The sequence below is a fragment of the Astatotilapia calliptera genome, chromosome 5 (genome assembly GCF_964374335.1).
Source record: "Astatotilapia calliptera chromosome 5, fAstCal68.1, whole genome shotgun sequence".
Taxonomy (NCBI): domain Eukaryota; kingdom Metazoa; phylum Chordata; class Actinopteri; order Cichliformes; family Cichlidae; genus Astatotilapia; species Astatotilapia calliptera.
The window spans coordinates 8,466,207-8,487,482 of record NC_137426.1 but is presented as its reverse complement, the minus strand read 5'-3'; the positions used below and the strand labels follow the sequence as shown (position 1 = coordinate 8,487,482).

The 21,276-nt window shown below is 39.5% G+C and overlaps 1 protein-coding gene across 2 annotated transcripts in view; it reads left to right on the top strand.

The window, feature by feature from the left end:
* The first annotated feature begins 705 nt into the window (after positions 1-705).
* The window catches only part of LOC113022045 (glutamate receptor, metabotropic 4), a 199,071-nt gene continuing 178,500 nt past the window's right edge, over positions 706-21,276 (top strand). The window contains exon 1 of one of the 2 annotated variants that reach the window (XR_003272395.2): positions 706-1,147. The gene's annotated coding sequence lies outside the window, so the exon portion shown is untranslated. The remainder of the gene's footprint in view (positions 1,148-21,276) is intronic. The other variant, XM_026167025.2, reaches the window with a different exon arrangement.

Sequence of the window (21,276 nt, the reverse complement as noted above, 5' to 3'; positions counted from 1 at the left end):
CGGACACACAACACACACCCAGTATCTAGATTGAGTTTTCTCACTCGGTGATTGGACTTGATATCTTCGTCATGGTCTACGCACAGCATCCCAAACCTTTGAGATTCAACATACTGCATAGGCTGCGCAACAGCACCTGTAACGTGCGAGCCGACCCAAAAGCGTCACATTTGAATCATTTATACCATCTCTGCTGCTGTCACCGTGAAAATTGCATTGATTGCAAGCGATCTCACAGTCACAGGAATTCATTATATCTGACAGAAAAATATCAGTCGGATAAAACAGAATTGTTGTGACTTGTTTAATTAGTCCAAAAGGATTTGGTATGCATGAAATGAGCCTTACAACTTCAATGCTGAGATATTTTATTAAAAACAAACAAGCAAACAAACAAAAATATCAACTAAATCAGATTTGACTGGCAGTAGGGGTAGACAGGGTGGTTTTCTGTGTTTCTTGTTGCTCACTATATAGACGAAGATAAACACAATCCTCGACACTGAGGTCTGGGTGTGCTGAGGGGTGAAGCAGCAGGCGGCCAAATGGACGTTAAAATTAAACAAATTGATGCACAGCCTGTATGTCACACTCCAGCCAAAGCGCTGGTAGCTTTATATGCTTTAATCAGACATTCACACCTTTTTCCCCCGTCGTTCACTGATGGTGCATTTCTTTCCTGATAAAGGCGGTGTGCTGCGATGCATTTAACATCATTCACATCCAGTGCAAGGGGCGCATGTAGTCTTCCCTCTGTCAATGAGAAAGTGCTCTCGCCTCGGGTGTGGGATATGCGCTTCTCCGCTCTTTTATCCCGTAAAATCAGATCCGCTTTTCGCAGGAGCTGTATTAGTGAGTAGCTCTACTGGACGTGTCTTTTATTTTCCCTTCGCACACAGCCTAAAGTTAGGACTTGAGACTTTCAGCGCCACTTTTCCGAGGACAGCGCTCGAAATGATTTGGGGAGATTGACGGAGCCTCCAAACGAGTGTACATTCCCGCTGGATACTATTCAGAAAGAATGTTTAGACGCTTTTTTTGAAGCTCGGGAAATCTCTCTACAAATTGATGCGCCCAACAAGATGCGATTTTGCCGCGGATATGGGTCACTTCTTATGAAAGGCTTCTTCGTGGACAGGAGAAAGGGGTAAGAATAGCCGCCCGAGCCGCAAAATGGGCCATGTATGACAATCAAATGTTTGTTAACGTCGTGACTTAAAATTACTTGATACTAAGTAGTGTGAACGCAGAGCGCTGGCAACGAGGACCCATGATAGATATCTGGGGGTGCACACAAAACATTTGTCATGTACATTTCAGAGCTGTATAATACTTCAATTGATGATTCACACGGTTGTAGTTTAGAAAAGTAAATATATGTGCTGGCTGTAAAAAGGAGTGCAACGCCCTGGACTGTAAGTGCATTGATTGTTTTTACGCGTTAAGGCGCAGCGTTTTGTGTGGAGCCCTGTATCTCGCTGCGCTGCAGAGGCGCCTGAAGTCTCGCAAAAATATGATAAAAGAATGACTCAATATCGAAACTACTGGAGCTGCGGGGTTTTAATATAAATATAGTTGCAGCTTTGAAAGCGCAGATTAGACCGAAACCATGGATAAATCCTCTCTTCAATTCAAGCAAAACCCAGTTTAACTCTGAAAGGCAGCAACACAGCAGCATGCAAACAACCGCTTCATCGTTCCCAGCTCCCCCACATTTGTCTCATCCCCACCTCTCCCCCAGTGTCTCCCTCTCAGCCCTGAAACAAGTTGAGTCACGCAGGGGAGCACCCCGGCTGGGTGGTGTTTTGTGAGAGTGTGTCGGGGGTGGGGTAAACGGTGTGTGAACCATCGACTGTCAGTCACTGTGCTGTGCAGATGTGCAGCCTCCTGGCAGTGGAAGGGAGAGTGGAGACAGTAGTAGACCAGCTGATGTGAGACTGCTGCTGTACTATACCCCAGAGCAAACTTTAATAGATTATTTAGGCATGCATGGGCTGCACTTTAAGGCTTTCTTTCCTGGTTATTAGGGATGCATATTAAGCTTGATTTACCTGCACAGTTTTTGTCTGTTGTTGGCCTTTTAATAAAGGGCTTGGAGAGGCAGTGAAGGTTCATGCCAGGAGCAAATTTTTTTTAATACTGCTTCCATTTTGTGCTGCCCCCTCGGGCCTTTTTGTTGAGCCAAAGATTAGCTCTGTGCTATCTTACTCTCTTAGCTTCAATTGATGGTGGGGGGCTGCTATGATTACGGCCAAATATGCCATTGTCTGCATTCCCTCTGAACTTACAGCCAAGTGGGGAAATATTCTTCATATCAGTGGGTAATTATCTAAAGAGAGTGACTCAGCAAAAGAGAGATTTTTTAATTTGTTCTCGTCCAGCCTCTGAGGTCCCATGAGATGGATTTTATGTCTTATGTTGGGGTTATTCTTGTTGGCATGTTCTTCACTACTGCAGTGACTGATAGCCTACCTGGATCTAGCAACAAAGCGTGCTTAAGAAATCTCCCCCACAGAGAGATTGGGACGAATACTCTGTGCGCTGATTGCAGCTGACAGAGAGGTGCAGGGCTTATTCAAACAGCCTCAGATTTACTTTTCCAAGCTTTGCCTGGCTTATCATGTCCTCTGAGTTAGTTTAGCAAGTGCAGACTCAGCGTAAGACCCCTGGTTTGCCTGCTGCTAAGTTCTCTTCAATACAGTGTGGACGAGAGCGTAAGCAGCCATAAGAACATACTGTAGCATTGCCTCATTCTCTGCTTAATAATACAGAATTCACCAGCATACGTAGATAAGCTTTCCCAGTAAATTCAAATGCTTCTCTGTCTTTTTGTTCCATTGACAAAGGGGTCAAATAATGAACACATCACATTCATGATGGAAACCATGAAGATCAAAGTGATTGAAATCATTTCTGCAAGTGGGGGCTTGATGCTCTTCTCCAGTCTCCAGTATCCACGGTGTTTACTGTAGCTGCTGCATAGAGAAAGGCTCCAATAAACAAACGTGTTTTCCAAAACAGACCCATGGTTAAATTCCCACTAGACCTCTGTTGTTCCCTTTTACAAAAGCTTGCCTGGAAATGGGGAAATGTGTGTGCAGTGTATAGAGCCCAGGTTTTAGCTTTATTCTCCTCCCGGCAGGCACCATCTGCTCACCAGGGAGGTTTTCCAAACAATTCCATAGTAAAGATTGGAGGGATATGGGAAACTTGGCTACAGTACAAACACAGCATTTTATATGTGAAATAAATAGTAGGTCGTTTAATGTGAAATGAAACAGATGACTAAATATACGGATCTGTGTGTGAACTAAAACAGCCAAGTTAAAAATCCCTGCACTGATTTATGCCCTCGTGTTGCATTCACATTATGTAAGCATGCTTTCATAGATACTCAGAATATTGAATATTTTCTCTCAGTGCATTAAGAAACACTACGGCCATTCTCATAGTTGAGAATTTGTCAGCTTTTCACTTAAACTTCCTGCAATTAGTGGACTCAATTTTATCTCTCAAAGGACAGTTTTTTTTACATGCATTATACATTTATAGTGTGCTAAAATGTTTCATTTTGTACACACTATTAATTAATAGATTAATTTCATATCATATTTAAGGTATGATGAGCAAGCTATTTTAATGGACTTCTGACAGCAGTGATGGAGATTCCCCACACTTAGGGCTGATGGATGGAAATGAAATGTTTATCCTCATAACAGGCTATCATATATATATATATGAACAGACACTGTTTTCCCTTTAGGTGGTACCATTTCAATTGTCTGTTAGATTGTAAATTCTGAATAAAGCCACAGGTGGAAATTAGACCGTTTTAATGTCCATAATGCATCTTTTGAAGTAATTTTTGAGGAAACGCTGGCTTCCATTAACTCGTGTGTATTTCATGCATAACATGGCTTTGGTACTTATTACATTCCTGACACATAATTTATTCTACAATAGCGTGGAAAAGTGATTTGACTCCAGATTATTAACAATGGAGAGAAACAACACGAGAAAGATGCAGAAGAGTGATGTTGTGTATTTCCTGAGTCATCATACACACAGATTCTTCCTAGGGCAGCGTTGTGTGAAATGGAGTGTGAAATGAGTGCACTTAACATCCCTGCAGTGGATTATGCACATTATCTTACACTAGGGTTCGAGAGCATCTTGCCTCCTGCCTGCAAATCTGTCATCGAGTTACATTCACCTTTCCTCAAGCCCATTTAATGTTTCCTACATGCTGGAGTCCTTTTGTTCGATCAATTTTTTTTACTTTATCTCATATTGCACATTAATCTAGATATGATCATGCCAGTCATAAATAAATAAATAAATGATAGATGGACGAAATAAGACTTGATACTGATAACAAAAGCACCCATCCACCGAAGTTAAACTAAAAATAAACAGTTTTTGGACCCATTTTATTATTTGCTGTGTGCATAAGTAGCCAAAATTAGGATTTTTTTTTTTACATTTGAAACCCTTTTTCCAGTGTTGGTTGGAAAACCATGTGAGATTTTGTGTCTGCCAAAAAAACAGGAGTAGCTCCTTCGTGCAAGAGTGTTCAACAGTCATACAGGGAACACTGGACCTACATCACAGAAGAGGAAAGGTGTCACTTCTTCACTTTCACTTTTAGTTCCTCCATAAGTGGCCTCGACAGACCAAAAGGCAGTGGTGGAAAAATAGTGCATTTGGAGTAAAGGAGAGCTAAGATCACAGGTACAATCACATGTTCGAGAAGTTGTTGGAGAGCTTGTTGTATCCTTGCACCTGCAGGTCTATATTTTCTGGAAATGACTGTAGCATTGTAACTCTTCTTCTGTGGCTGTCATCAAAAGCCATTCTTTGAAACAAAGCCTGTAGAGAAACAGTGTGTAAAGCAAAAGCTGTAGCTGGAGCAGATGAAGTAGGTGGACATATAATAGAAATACAAACAGTTTCCCCCCTCTAAACCTTCATTTAATGTTACAGAGAAATACCAAATATTTGAAGCCAGATTTTTAGGGACCCAAAATACAATCAACACCACTACCTGACAATATTTTACAAATAAGGAAATTATCATACGGTAAGTAGTAGCATTGTTGCTGAAATTAAAGATACACCTATTTTTGACATGGCCAAATCATAGTTCTTCAGATCTTAAGCCTTTCACCCCCTTTGTGTGCATTTTCTTGTTTCAGAATGTGTTCAGATTTTAATTGAGTTTAAAAAAAAAAAAAATTTTAACTTACTTTTAGTTTTAACTTAAACAAGAATGGAAAATGAAGTCACTGGCTTTATTATTATTATTAGGTCAGCAGTTTAGGAAATAAATAGGTCAGCAGTGAGTTGTTCAACAATCACACCTTACCAAGTAAATCCACAAAACAAAGACAGAAGTGTCCCAGTATTTCCCTTAGTCTTAGCTCCATCCCACCCGTAGCTGCCTTTAGCTCCCATTGGCGTCCCTCCACGATTATCCAAACGACCTCCCGTCCTCATTTGCCTCCTGCTGTTCCTCACATGTGCAGTTCCAATATAATGCATATGAACAGACTGCACCTGAATGCATTCTTTTCTTGACATGAAATTACCGCTGCTGCAAAAGAGAGCTGCTGACTTTTGTGTCAAGCTTCTTTTTTCCTTCTTTTTCTCATTCAAGGAGTGACAATGACAACGACACCAGATATGAGAGCCTTGGCTGAGAATGAGTGCTGTGACAGTGCTGATGTTACGAGTTTCTACCTCCTATTTTCCCCAACCATCATCTGTGATTTCTTTTCCTGCTATTCATGGATGGTTGTGTAATGTTTGCTGATATCAGTGCTTCTCCTGTACTGCACCCGCATAATAAAATAATAGAAAAAGAAGCTTTGGTAACATACAAACTATTCAGAAAGGATACTTCATTGCTCTTCTTCACCTCATTGAATGCTCTTTACGTGGTAGATAGATACATAGACGCATAGAGATATGTATCGATACATAGATAGATAGGCGCTCTTATTTCAGTTGAGCTAGAATGGCCTGAGTAAAATTTGCCAACATAGCTCGTTTAGTTTTCTTTCCACCTCTGAATGTGGGTGAGGCAATAGAGGCTAGAGTCCACTATGATCATTCTGCACTAACCTGCATACTCTGCATGTAGACAATATCCTAACCCATTTGTTTTCTCGAACCCTCTTCTCAGATGATCAGCTTTCAGGTTGTTCATGGTGCATTTTTCTCTCTGTTATGTTTGAAGTTGTGAATCCATCATTTATTATTTAGAATGTGTGTTTTTTTTGTTTGGTTTTTTTTTTTAAGCTTTAAAAGCGTTAAATTCTTACATCATCCATCCATCCATCCATCCATCTTTTAAAAACGTATCCACTTCAGGGTCATGGGAAGGCCAATGTGGATTACGCTCTGGACAGGTCGCTAGTCCGTCACAGGGCTAACACAGAATAACAGACGTGCATTCACGCCTCTAGGCAATTTAGAATTACCAGTTAACCAAACAAGCCTCATGGGACTGTGGGAAAAACTGGGGTACCTGGAGCAAACCCTTGTTTTTGGAGTGTGGGACGAAACTGGAAGAACTGAAGGAAACCCACACATCACAGGGAGGACATACAAACGCCATGCAGAAATGCCCCAAGCCAAGCAGAAGGCGTAAATGCCCCCTGAGTTGCCCCTTAAATCTGCAGTAAATTATTTTTGTCTATAATGGGGCAGCTTAAGCTGTTAACACATCGCCTTACAAAAGGTGAATGTTTTGGCAGTAGTTGCTTATTTACCCATCTAACACACAAGAACACATAAACCATAAACTCAAGTCTTCTTTGTACAGACACTGATGTGGGAGCGTGTATGCTCTAAACAGAAACAGGCCTCTCTCCAGAAATTTGCTGCTCGCTGTTGAGACCGGCATAGCTTACAAAGAGGCTGCATGGCTCCTACCCACAGAAATAGAGCTCAAGTCACAAACCACATTACCTCAAATCCCAATCTCTGGTATTTGTAGATAACAAATTGGTTTGCAACCAAGCAAATGAGGGACACATGCTGCTGCCTAGCCAGCCTAAAGGAAGCAAATGTTTATGATTTGATGAAAATGCTAAGAGTCACTGCCTACTCATACACCTGATTCACAGTCATACATCTCATGTGCTGCTTTATTTATACTGCTAATTGCACAACTGAATTTATGCCATTTACAGTATTGTGTAAAAGTCTCAAACCATTTCTACTTTCTTTATATTTTGCTATCCTTTAATTTTTTAAATTTTTTTAAAAGAAATACTTCTCCAGAATTCCTGAAGGATAGTCAATGCTCTTCTTTGGATATTAGTTTTGTTTGTTTTCTTTTCTGTCATAAAAGATACCAGACTACGGACTTGAGGTATGGGCTTTAAAGAGTCCAGTGAATGACTTAAACTGCCACTGTGTATTGTTCTACCAAGATATGCTTTTACCTCCCTGGCAGTATATTTGGGATCATTGCCATGTGGAAAAGACGATGCCAATCAGACACTTTCTAGATGGTGTTATTGGATCGAAATCTGACAGCACCTTTTTGCATTAATAATTCCATCAATTTTGACGATCGTTTTCCTCACTACGACTGTCTGAAATGCAGTTCCAAACCATTATAGGCATCGACTGTGTTTTACTGGTTGTGCATTAAACTCTTCTTGCATCCTCTGTGTACACTGATGATCATTTGATCTAGAAATTTGATTGCATTACTCCAGAACATAGTTTTTTGTGTAACTGGGCATACCGCAGGAAGGAAAATTTCTCCCAATTTTCCTTCCTTAATGATGACTTCTTGACAGCTGCAATTCTACTGAAACAATGTCGGATGAGGCTTTGGTGAACAGTAGGTGGACTGCTGGGAATCTTTGTAGAGCCACTTATGTAAGTGACCACAGTTGTTGCCCTCATTTAAACTTGTGTTGGTGCATTATATGTTAATTACCTTGTGGTTGTGTCCCGGTGTTTTTTAATAACCAGACAATAGAAATAGAATATTGCACATGAGGAATCAGTGGTAAAGCACAGGCCAATCAAACAGTTGTGGGCTGTGTTGACCCAACGTTTAGTTTCATATTTAGGGAGGGTTACACTTGAGGTATGGGCAATAAAGAGAGTTTCAGAAGAGTTTGCAGTTACAGTGTAGGGATGATGTAAATTTCCCACTGAAGCATAAATCCCCAGTCTGAAAGAACATATCCACTTTCAAATTTTGCTCATCAGCATTTTAGCACTTTATCTTTTGTCCACTCGCTCAGTTTTCCAAAATTTGGTTCATAAACACTGATTCATCCATTGAGCTAGGTGTCTTTTCACTGCTTGAATGATTCATAGATCACTGTTAAGCAGCTTGGATTGAAAATGAAGGAAAAAGCAGCCAAATAATGAAAAACTAAGATTTTTGGACTTTACAAAATGACTGTTTAATTTTCTGTTATTTTTTTTCAGTAAATAACATTACAGATTTTTAATTTGCAAAGTTTGACATCTTCTATGACAGAAATCATTGTTTGTCCTCTAGAACAACAGAGACGAACTTTTTGATTTGCGGTATAATCTCATTTTGTACCGACCTTCCAAAACTGTTTCTACTTACTGCAGAAATCCAGATGAATAAATGTAACAATGTTTTACTTTAGATAAGGTTTGGTCAGGCACAAAAAACACTTAGATTCAATAAAAAGGTCACAGCTTTAGCTGAAAGTCATGTAACTGACTTACTTGAACCTATGACTAGAAAAAACTAATTAAACATGCTGTCAGTTAATGTGTCTCTGATAAATTTGGCAGATTAGTAATTGTTTCATCATTTTCATTAATTGTTTCTTCAAGTTTGAACTTATATCTGTCATCAGAATCACGATTAAAACATCAAAAGTGAGGATTTACACTGCAGTAATGCTGTCTTTATAGGGGCAGGCTTTGCATGTTATCCCTGTCTCTGCATGGGTTCACTCTGGGTACCCCGGTTTATTTCCACAGTCCAAAGAACCTTTTCGGTTAATTGGTGATTCTAAAGTGTCAGTAGGTGTCAATGGTTATCTGTCTCTCTGTGAGAGATTGCAGACTGCTCCAGGGTGTAAACAGATATGAGAGCAAAATGATAAATGTTTCATTTCAAGTAAATGCATTTGTATTAAAATGTGAGCCTAAACATTTTTCAAACCCCAAAGTTTTGATTGTTATGCAACTTAACACTGAAAGATGTAAGACACATCTCTCTTGATCAGATTGACAGCTTGTTAGCAAATGAGAGTCCATCCATGGAGAAGACACGAGAGCAAAGACAGAAAATCAATTCATAGGCATGTTTTCACATCACTTCCTTCAACATAATAAACAAGAATGTTGGGTTTGAACTGGTGCATGTAGATTGCTTTTATTTAACAGTCTTTAATAGGCAATGGGTTGTAATGGGTCTATTTTATAAATATTCTTTTAAGTATGTTTAAAGCATTTTAAACTTTGATAAAAGTTAATTTTATTAATAACTGCATATTGAGTTTCTGTCTTCTCCATGCACTCTCCCTCTCATGTATTACCTCAGTTGCAATCTTAGCAACCTGTTAAGATTAGCCAAGAGAATTGTGTCTTACAGTTTTTCAGTATAGGTCCCACCCACAAGATTTACTTTGCTACAACATTTTGCTTGCCTTCTTTAATTGTTAGTGTATTTCACAGCAAACTGCACAAAAAATAAATTGCATGCAAAACCATATGGTTTAAATGCTCCTTTTGTACGTCTAAAATGCCTCTTTTGTTCTAGCTATTGGAGTGTCGACCAAATAAGATCCATTTTAGTGATAATAACACCCCACTAGGATTTATGCTGAAGGAACCCAGTGTACACACAGATGTTAGGATGCTCATGGTACAATAAAATGTCTCTCAAAGTGATTTACTCTTTATCATGGGAACAAATCTGAATGGTATATTAAACTTTAGAATGCTCAGACTAACCATTCAACACACTTAAGGTGACATGCTTGCTGAGTGGTTTTCAGCTGAGGTGGGAACTCCAGCCTATAATGAAGTCTTGCAGATGAACTACTTTTAGCCACCCTCTTTGCTTCTCTGCAGTGAGGGGGGAAAAAAACTGGAAATAATGTCAGTAGATGCAGATTTTCAAGTTTTATGTTGTTTCTTCTATGGCCTTTTCTGCACCAGCTGTCTACAAAGCCATCACTTATCAGCACAGGTGTTGATAAAGTGGCTTCAATTATTGGTTCAGACATCTGCATTACAAATGGATGCCTGGGCCGTTACCCGGGGATAACTCCGGTTCACACAGTCACACTCTGCCAGTTGAGAGGAAGGTGTTTGATTCAAAAATATGGCTCTACTCAGAAATAGATTGCTCGGCTTGCTATGATGAGATTAGTGTGTTGCAGGTTTTGGTGTTTTGACAGAACATGAAGGGATCGCTATAGCTCCTGTATGGCTGACGTGCCCTAGCATTAGTGTCTATGGGCACTAAGGCGAAGGCTGAATCCTCTGATGTCCTGTGGTTATTCATTTAACTTTGCAACGGCTGATTAAACTACCTCTGCCTTCCTTTTATCAAAGCATGACATGATGACAGCTTGACAATGAAGCCTTTTTTATTTTAAATCTGCATTGCACCATTTACTGCTATCAGTGGCACAGACATATTAAAGTGAAACTTGCTGTCATTGATGCAGTTACACATGCAGGAACACAAAGGAGAACTGGCATATCTCAATTTTTGCGATAAATTTACACTGTTGCAAGTCAGATCCTGCTATTGAGCTTTCAAATTAGCGTTGTAGATGAATGTGCATGTGCTATTTACAAATTGCACACACATACTTAATTTATGGAACATTTAACTAAAAAAGGGGGGCATGCAATAAGAAATGTAGAAGTTAAGGTACAAGTAAAGAGGGATCTGTGCAAGGTGTGGTTTGTGTTATTCCCGATATATCTGAGCAAATGGGAAAATAGCTTGATCAGACTTATCAGCATTCACACATGTGAATATTCACTGAAGCGCTGTGCTATTGCTTTAATCCTCAACACGTGGGCTATCATTAACAGGAGCTTCCTAAAATAAAATCAAAACCCTATATCTCTTCTGACCAACTGCTGTGCACACACACATAAAAGGCAAAAAAATGATTTAAGTTCTCTGAATATCTGTCTCAACCACATCCACCTACACTTTGCACACAGAGCACAAAAGCATATGTACATCACGTTGAAAGGCATGCACACAGATGCTCACTGACACATGGAGAAAATGCTACAGAGATACTTATGACCACATGCTACAGATATGAGAGATTAGATAGATCTACAAACATGCAAATCACAACTGCACGTAAGACTAAGGGGGTGGATGCAAAGAGAGTGTGTCCATGAGCTGTATGAGAGCTCTTCTGAGATCCCTCTAGCCCACCGTGGGTGTTTTGTCTTTCCCGCGAGGGATGCTCGTTGTTTTGCGGAGGCAGGTTCAGCTCTAGGATTAATGAAAAGCTCCATCTTAGTCATGAAAAGAGCATTTTCACAATCTATTTAACATCATGCATACCAAAGGCTCACATTAGGCGCTGTTGACTTATGCTAGCCTACAGCAGTGTTTTCTGATGCATTCATTGCCACTGCTGTGATCTTCTGTGGGTAGGCTGCCCCCCCTCCAGCCGTGCCCATTGAGTCTCTTGCATTTCTCATGTTCACTGTCAGAAAAGTCATTCTTCAGCGCTGAGATGAAATATGGTGCACAACTGGAAGTCTGAGGGAGTTATTGAAGAAATGAGAGTAATAAAGCTTCCCAGGACTTCAGCGTTCTTTTTGGATAATGTCTTTTTTTTCATCTGGCGATGGATGATTGTCCACAGAAAGAGAGGATTCACTGGCACACAGCATGGTATTAGCCAATTTAGCCAAACCTTCAGGTCAAACAGCACTCTGTGAACTTGCTGAGAGTGGGGCTAGGTCAAAGGATTGCAATGCAGGATGTTTCTATCTCAGTGGCCGGGCTGACCTAACCGAGACTAAAGTGGTGTAATAGGCTGCAGTGGAAAAGCTCACAGAAGTGCATTCCATGAGTGCTGGATGTTTTTTCAGCGGTTGCTCCTAGTGAATTATTTAGTGAACATGCTTGTAATTACACAGTGAATACAGCGAGGCCGATTGGGTTGTGGTGTGCCTAGATCATTGCAGGGATCACAGGACAATGTGATGAACTCAAAAGCATTCCAGGAACTGCTGCATACTGCTGCTCTCCTCTTCCCCACCGCCCTCTCCCCTTTAGCACTGTCAGCAATTTTCTCCTGTGAATGGCTGGCGTCAGGGCAGCCTTCTTAGAGCTTTTAAAAGGTTGTTAAAGGTCCTTGTGAGACATGGCCTCTATCCTTCCATTGCCACCCACACCCTCCACTGCCCACAAAGCCCTCAAAGCAATCACAGCTTCTCAGGATGTCAGTTAGCATTAGGGTATCACCCCCACCCCACCCCTTACGCCTGCGATCAGGGCTCAGCCGGGCAGGGTAACTGGGCCACTGCGAAGGCACTCACTTGTAGCAGCCAAGGGAGAGACCGGTCATCTCTGCCACAGTAACCTTTAAGAGCTTTTCAAGGATCGGGATGTGATGGCGTGGGCGATGAATGATGGTGAAAGTAATGCTCTGATTCATCTGTTGGTGTAAACACAGAATGACTAGCACAGCAGAACAAGATGCAGCTATGGACTCAAATAAGACACAAATGTCATCCAATTCAGTTTTTTAAGGGTAAGACAACTGGAGGGCCCATTATGTGGCCCTGCTCTCCAGACCTGTCCAGGTTGGTTCGTCTGTCAAAGTAAAATGGCAGGACTGCAAATTCTGCTTGACAGCGCATACTCCCCTTAGGGAGACTAAGTGGCATCAACCTGTCCTAGTCACACACTGTTGCTGACAAGGTGATGATGAACACCTTTCATTAAAAAGAGGAAGCTGGGATTTTACTGTGAGAGAGCATGTTCCGGTCTTAATGTCAAAGAGAATGGCTGGAAGAGGGAGCCTTGGGGCCCAAACTCTATACTGTTTTATATGCCAAGAACTCCTGTATGTCGCCATGATGTACATTAAAAAACCCATAGGACCTGCAATTAGAGGCACACAAAAAGGTGGCTGCTTGGATTAAAGCACTCCCACGAAAATAGTTTGGATCTTGTCACAACTGCAGGTAACGTATGATATTTGGATTTATTGCAAAAAGACTAATCGTTCCAAATTAGAGTCCACAGATTGTGGAGCTTTGGTGCAATTAAAAACACAGATTTCTAGGGGGCAAAACATTGCAATATTGATAGATTGATTGTCTGGTATGGGGGAAATATCCCACCCCACACTCCTTTGCATGCAGATAGCACAACTAGTAAAAGTGGAGGTGGCTGCTGTCTCAGCCTGTAGCAACATTTACAAGGATTTACTGTGAAATTTGAAGATAAGTGGCAGATAGTAGTCTGTCTGCATACATATAGCTTTAGTTTTAACTTGTTTTTAACAAGTCGTGTCAACCTAGCAAGCATAAAAATTACACGAGATGGATGGGACCGCTTTACATGTAACTTCTCTCCTTGTTAAAGGTTATTAAACAGATGATGAGATAGGAGTCAGTAAAAATGAGTAGTTATTGTTAAATCTAGAATAAGGTTATAGCTCAACTCAGTTGTGTAAAGTGCGAATGGATTTGATTTGGCTGCCTCACTGCTGTCCACTAATGAAGCTTTGGCTGCTGCATGTCTAAGCACTAATTGGGTACATTGAAAAAAGCCCCATTAGAACCCATACTAACTGTGTCTTGAGATAGCAGACTTATTTTTGTAATAATAGTGAGTGCTGGGTTCAAGATGGTTGAATTTTTAGTTTGGCAAATCCCATGCGCATTGGAGCTGGCAGGCTACACTGAAGATGCCAATACAGAAGCCGCTTTGGTAAAGCAGTTAAAAGCTGCACAGCTTTAGATATAGGATGCTGTTTTCTGGGGTTGCTGATGCTGCCCTGTTTATACACAATTTTCATTTTACAGTATATTGCTTTCAATTGCATTTTAATCAAATGCAGGGAAAGCGAGCCTAGTGTAAACACACAGAAACGTCAACTGTGATTGCTTGACCCCAAGAGCTTTGGTATTAGGTGAAGAATTTTAAAACATCAGCTGTTGAAATAATTTAACATTGTATAAATCATTAGCCATCTGTGGCAGTGGCTGCAAAATATTTTGGCAACTTTAAGCCCAGTACTTAGAAAACATGGCTTGATAAGCAATACTGACTCATCTGTAATTGCTTTATAGGGACAGGAGCTCATATCTGGCAAAAGAAATATTGCAGAGACTATTTTCCCCTGGTCACTGCGATAGCTTTTTGCTGATTATGATACATTTCCCCCCCTTAAATGTATGTATATATATATATATATATAGTTTACTTCCATGGGCACCAGAATTAATCAGTGTGGTCTCATTTACTTTTGAGGGGGCACTGGCTTGCAGCCTCCAAACACACATGTGTTTTTAAATGGAAATTTGATGTGCTGTAGCTTCAAAATGCAAAGCAGAACCCTTTTTGTCAATATATATGTATATAGAACACTGCAGCTTAAATATCGACTGTCTTTGCCATCACTATGTCACAGTGCTGATCATTTTTGACAGATGTTTGTTATCTCTTAGGGAGGTAAAGAGTCATACTGCCTGGTGTAAAAGCAAATCCCTGCCAGGATGTCATCACATCGGGTGTCCAAACTATAAATATATATATGATATACAAAGCTAATAATCATTATAACAGTAAAATACAACAACTGCAACATCTGCTAATAATACCATCATAAAACAATTATATTGAGCTGCAAGGTCAAAAAGATTAAAACTTATTTCCATTTCCCACATTTTGATTGTTCAGCTGAACAAAGAGGGAAGATGTGGAGCATTGGATCCATTAGAGTCCACTAGCTGAATGTAAATTATGACATTAGAAGCAATAAAATAGCTTGGATCTCCCAGTAAACACTAGTGTCTGAAGTACCCTGGCTGCCAGCATATGGCTTCAAACGAGACACAGCTCCCACACCTACAATCCATCCACAAATCATTACTGGCCTAATGAGCAACATCAAACCCTGACATTACAACATGTTACTACTACCTCCATGACAACTAGGATGGCAGAAAAAAGAGCAATCCGTCCTTGGCTTTTCCTTTTCCTTTCCTTTATACAGGTTTCATACCCTGAAACTATATCAACAATCTTAGCACTCCAGAGGCTGGAATTTGTACAGTTTCTGCTTTGTCTCTGCTGGTTCATCTAAGTGCAGGATGATGATAATGCGTGTTATTTTACAGTAGAGGATTGTATCTACCCTCGCTATCTCAGTGGCCACACAGTGTTCAATTACATTGATTTTTTCCCCCCCTTCTTCCTTTGTTGTCCAGCTGGATAGTTTATAGGCTTTGAAGGTGCACCATGGAAAAGAAGGCAAGAAACACGGGGGCGTACCTGATATCACTTTATTACCAGAGAATCTGAAAACAGCACAAAAGAAGATGAAAAGAGTTTAAAATGACCACATTAACATATTACCCTTGTCTAGTAAGAGCTTTGAAATCCCAAATGATAATTTTTTAACCTAAAATATAAAGGTAGAAGGACACCTGTAATTACATAACCCTGAAAAAAATGCATAGATGTCAAACAAGACATCCTTGTTTCCTTTTTCCCGTGTCCACAGTAGTCATTGTTGAGATGCAAATTTCAGTGTTGCCCAAAATAATGTTCCTCTTTTTTTGTGATAAGAAACTTTGCATTTATTGTAAGATTATGTTAAGGATAAAAAAGGTGAGATTGTCACAAATGTAAAATGGATACATGTATTGTGAAGTTTACATTCACCTGTCACAATTAGTGTTTACTGTGCAATTACACCATTGGACTGATGGCAGTGTCATCACCATGGATCATGCCTGGCATGAAAAATGCAAAAATAAAGCGATTACAAGTGTAACATGAGTAAAGTTGTGTACACAGTGCTTGTTAGGATAATTAGTATTAGAGAAAGCATAGGTTGAGCTCTTACTGGCATTCACAGAGCTATTTTGAGACATGTTAGGCATTGTCTTAATGGAAAGTCTGAGAAATGTATGCCTAAGTAGTGTTCTCCTATGACATGTAAACTGCATTATTGTGATACATTATATGCACAGAGTGAGACTTGCATAATCAGCTTAACTGCAGTGTTGCTCTAGTTGAAATATTAGTAAGATGCGTTATTATTTTAATGCATGCAGAACGTGAAAGGTTTTATGATGGGACTCCAGGTTTGATTGATGATCTATCAGTTTTATTCAGAATTAAACAACAGCTCAACTCACTGTAAATATACTGAAATTTTGTATTGACATTTTCTGTGGAGAGAAAAATCCTAATGACGCAGGTGATCCTGTGATGTTCAGTCTTGTTGCCAACAATGATTTTTTTTTTTTACTCATCCAGGAAAATGTTGCAAAACTTGGCACAAATATTCAAACATTTTTTTGAACTGCAAGTTCAGTATTTTCACTTGAAATTGAATTGAATGGCCATCAGCGGTTTTAATCAGTTACATAGATATGGACAGCGGGCACCCTCTCCCACGAAGCTTGGTATTCAGTTATCGTCCACTGTAATCAGTGATAAACAGAAATCAGCTCAGCTTATAAGTCTAGAAAAACCTTTAGCTGTTCTGTGATGAAGTGCATGTAGAACGGCATGTGGTAAATGACACAATTCAGCTTGGAAACACGTTGCTTGCTTACTAAAGATTGTCCATTCATTTTCTTCTGCTTACCCCAGCTGTCATAGGGCCAAAGATGAGGTACACCCTGGAGTGGTTGACCGCCTTCTGCAGGAGAGACACGCTCACATTCATTCCTATGGCCAATTAAGAATTCCCAATTAATCTAGCATGGTTAGGCTTCAAAAGAGCAACAACCTGGAATACCCAGGCAGAAGCCATAAACAAACAGGGCAAACATGCAAACCCCACCCAAAGAGGCCTGCTGGTGGATTCAAATCCAGGACCAGCTTACAGTGCAGCGCTAAACTGCTGCATCACTTTCTCTGAAGGTTGTAGGTTTTTCTTTGTGGTTTTTTTTTTTTTTTTTTTTTTTTTACAGTATTTTATACTGAACCAAACAGCCTAAAATCAACCAATAAGCAGTAAGCAATTTCATAAGCAAAATGTGATTCAAATCATTCAAGTCCAAAAGATATTTCTTAATCTCCTGGCTCATGTGTGACCAATGTCAGCACCACTCCTGCCAGTGGAGACACTCCACTCATTACGGAGGAACTTCTCCCCAGTGGAAAGTGTTATAATTTTCCACTGATCCTGCAAATAAGTGGAAAGAGCCCTCCTACATGTGATAAGTATTGGACTGATAACAGCTGATAATGGCCATTTATGAAGTGAGCTGATAACATTCAAAACAGGTCACTAATGACATCAGCCTCCCCTGTATTTTGTATCATTGAATTTTGAACATGGTTAACATTTTTGCAGAGAAACATCAATGTGAGGATATTTCAAATGTATCCAAGGAAAGCTTTAGACTTGCTACCCAGGCTCTGGGCAATTAGGCATCTCTTTTCTAATTTTATTCAATAGTATGTGAGATAAATATAATATACAGGCAACCTTATGTTATATAAAAGTTCTTTAATAGTAGTGCTACAGTTCTGAAACATTAGACGCTGACCTTTCTTTTACCAAAGGTGTATGTGCTCTGCCACCTTTCTCAAAGCTTTTCTCAAAGGAGCCCTGGACAGCCGCGTTCAGACACAGAAGGTTATTGTCTATATGGCTTTATGAAGTCAGGGCAGTCATTCAAAAGAAAATTTTAAAGACCATTCAGATGCCTGTTGTCACTGGATTGTGTATTGATATTGACAAGTCACTCAAATATGCTTATGTTTTGTTATTTTAATGTTCAAAATGATATTTAAATTTTGTTCTAATTTGTAATCCTTTTGCACAGCATAGTTTAAAAATCCCCATTAAGCTTATATTTATGCTAATAAATCCAATTCATTTATACTTTAAATACTTTAACATACTTAATTTCATTGTTGTTTATCTCACAGTTATGCATCAAATCAAGTTTATTACTGTGTTGATTTATATGTGATTGAAATACATAATCCTTCACATTAGTCCCAATATTTTTGTATTGTTGTCTTTTTATCTTTAGCATAATGTTATTGCACGCATATGAACAGGAACATTGATAATTTGCAGTTGCTCCTACTTTGTGCTGAAAGGCCATTTCAAGTTCTATTTTTTTCAGAACACATTACACCTGTTCATGAATATATGCATATCTCATCAGCCACACTTTGCAAGAGGCAGTTTTCATGCTCACAAGCATTGTTGTGTTGCATGTGAATGCAGGGCTCGAGTTGACGTGCTTGTATAGTTTAATACTTACACTCATTGCTGCAAATTGAATGTAGTTAGTAAGTCGCGCAAACTTTTCAAAATGAAATTCATTTCCAGGCACAGTCATTTTCTTGTTTAGTTATTACTTCAGATGCAGACAAAATAGGACCATCTTCCAAATGTATTTCTGAACATATCTTTGTTAGACGTAATGGGTTATGAATGTGAAATGAAAATAATCACAAATTGGTTTCCAAGGTTGTGTCAGTTAATTAGCACCTGCTTAAGTGGTCAGTGGAGATGTCCACGTCGTACTGTGGGATGAGGCTGTGAACAGCATCAAAAGAGCGCCCATTACCCAAAAATGTTCTGAGTAATAGTGGAAATTATTGAAAGTGTTTCACAGGGGCACTCTAAAGGCTGCATAATGCAAAACAAAACAATGCCACAAATTAGCAATATTACACAATACATAAAGTAAAAAAACCCACAACAATAACAGTAATAAAATGGAGAATTAATATGAGCTGATTTAGTTTAGTACATAACAAGAGCACAAATGAAATCTTAAGGAGCATCACTGCCATGTTCTCTTTTTTTTCTTTTTAAGAAGTGGTCTTTGTGCAGGAAATGACTACTTATATTTGCTGCTGGTAGAAAAAGAAATCTCATTAGCAGTCGAGCTTCATGCTCTGCAAAATTGTCAGTGACATCCTTCTCTCCTGCCCCCTGAAGACTTGTTACAGTGTTCAGGGCAACTTGTGAAGGCATGGCAGTGTAAACTGATGTTTGAACTGTGACATGAATGCAGACAGAGAGGCGGTATTATTTTCTAGAAGAGACATCTTTCTCCTCGAACAATGGCCCCCTTCTTTTTCATTCAGATACTCTTATTTGATATTGCATTGTCGCGCTGTCTTCAAAAGTGTCACATAGCAATTACACACTTGTAAAGACCTATAGGCTGTGCAGTTCAGACATTTGCACATTATGCTCACTTGTTGGCTGATATGCAGGGAAGGTCTGGTGTTTGTTCTTTCTTTGATCTGTTTGTCTCACGTCCAAAAAGATGCACTGGAATTTGTTAGGCTGGCCTCCTACTCTTCTCTTTGTCAGCATAGTCTCTGCTACAGCAGTATTATTTGACTTCAGGTTTATTAGCAGGGTTCAGTTGTGAATAGCTGCTTACAGCACAACAGATGATTCACCAATTTTTCATTACTCATTCTGACAAATGCTGAAACTAGTATTACTGTCTGACACAAATTCCTGCCACAATGTTTTCATATTCTTTCTCAAACAATGCAAGGCAGTGATCACATTTAAGGTCACTGCTATCTCACATTGTATTGGGGGTATTTGGCAAGGATTTCTTTTTTATCTCCTCTCAAGCAATACCATTTATCTTATCCAATCATCTCCCCTTACAGATCAAATAATGTTATATACTTACTTTAGTCAGATCTATGCGCTCCTACTTCTTTTCATACAGGACTTTTTGCTGCTATACCCAACATTCACAGTCTCAATTTTTACTAAGCTTGAATTGAGCTTGGGTCTATAGGCGACTTTCTGTGACATTTCAATAAACAATTTCTTAGTCTTTATTGACAAACCCTGTCAAAGACTGCCAAAGCTGTTCCGCTGTAACAAAAACATCAGCTATGACTTAGACACAGTTGCCAGGTACAATTTTGCTGCACTTATGGTAAGCTGAAGCTGGTGAACAGAAGGCTTTCCAGCCTACATTCTGCCTGCCTGTGCATTTCGTGGTGAATGGCTACTCTCACTTGCAGCTCCGGAAGGAGTGCCCGTACTGTCAACATCTGCTGCAGGTCTCAAAGGACCTGCAGGCTGTTGCACTATAGAGAATGTATGCTTCTAATTCATACAAGCATTTGGATAATGGGAACTCTGTTCCTGAAAAACAGAAAAATAAAATTCATACTCACATCATCAAAGAAAGTCAGAGAAGATGGGTCATAGTGAAAGGTGTCTTTTCAGGTTAGTGAACGGGTGTCCAATCTCATGCTGAAAGCATAAATATAGTAAGTATGCATAAAAAAGCTTGTCTGTATGCATGATAAAAAGATGATTAAAATTAGCCTTCAAGCCTACAAACAAAAACAGACACATTTTCACAGTAGCCATTACATATGAGAGGGTCTGTGATTTCAAAATTAGAGGTTTGCAAATTGATGAGCACTGGTCAGTGGACATTCAGAAAAGGAGGATGGCTGCATCAATGGGATCGTGGTGATGAATTCTAGTCTGACAGAGCAAGTGTAAAATTGATTCGAATTAGACACAGAGAACAATTACATGTTTTGTGTGGACACTATCAGTGTGCACGAAACAAGACTCATTTTCTCATTAATTTAGCTATAATCCTGTGTTGCATACCCAAAGGCACAATACAGTACCTTACTGCAGGGTCTCACGGTACAAAGCGCCTTGAGGTGTCCGTTGCTGTGATTTGGCACAATATAAATAAACCTGAATTAAACTGAAAAGAAGAATGTGTAAACAAAAGGCAGACATTTCATTATGGTTCTGGACACGTGTCAGCATTGTCCAGTCATTTCACTCAAAGTAATAAAAAAAAAAGTTGACTCCTAACTAATTATTCTTATTAACGTAAAAATAAAGTTTGCTTCTGAAAAATTGCGCAGCTGTATGAATCTTTGCTATTAGGGGAGAAGAAAAATCTTAACAATAAGCATTAAAGATAAGATATAAGATAAGATCATGAAGAAAAGGCTGCTGAAAAATCACAATGGCATGCAAGAGTGTAAGAAAAATAACACATGCCATGTATACAACATCAGTAAAGATAAGGCAA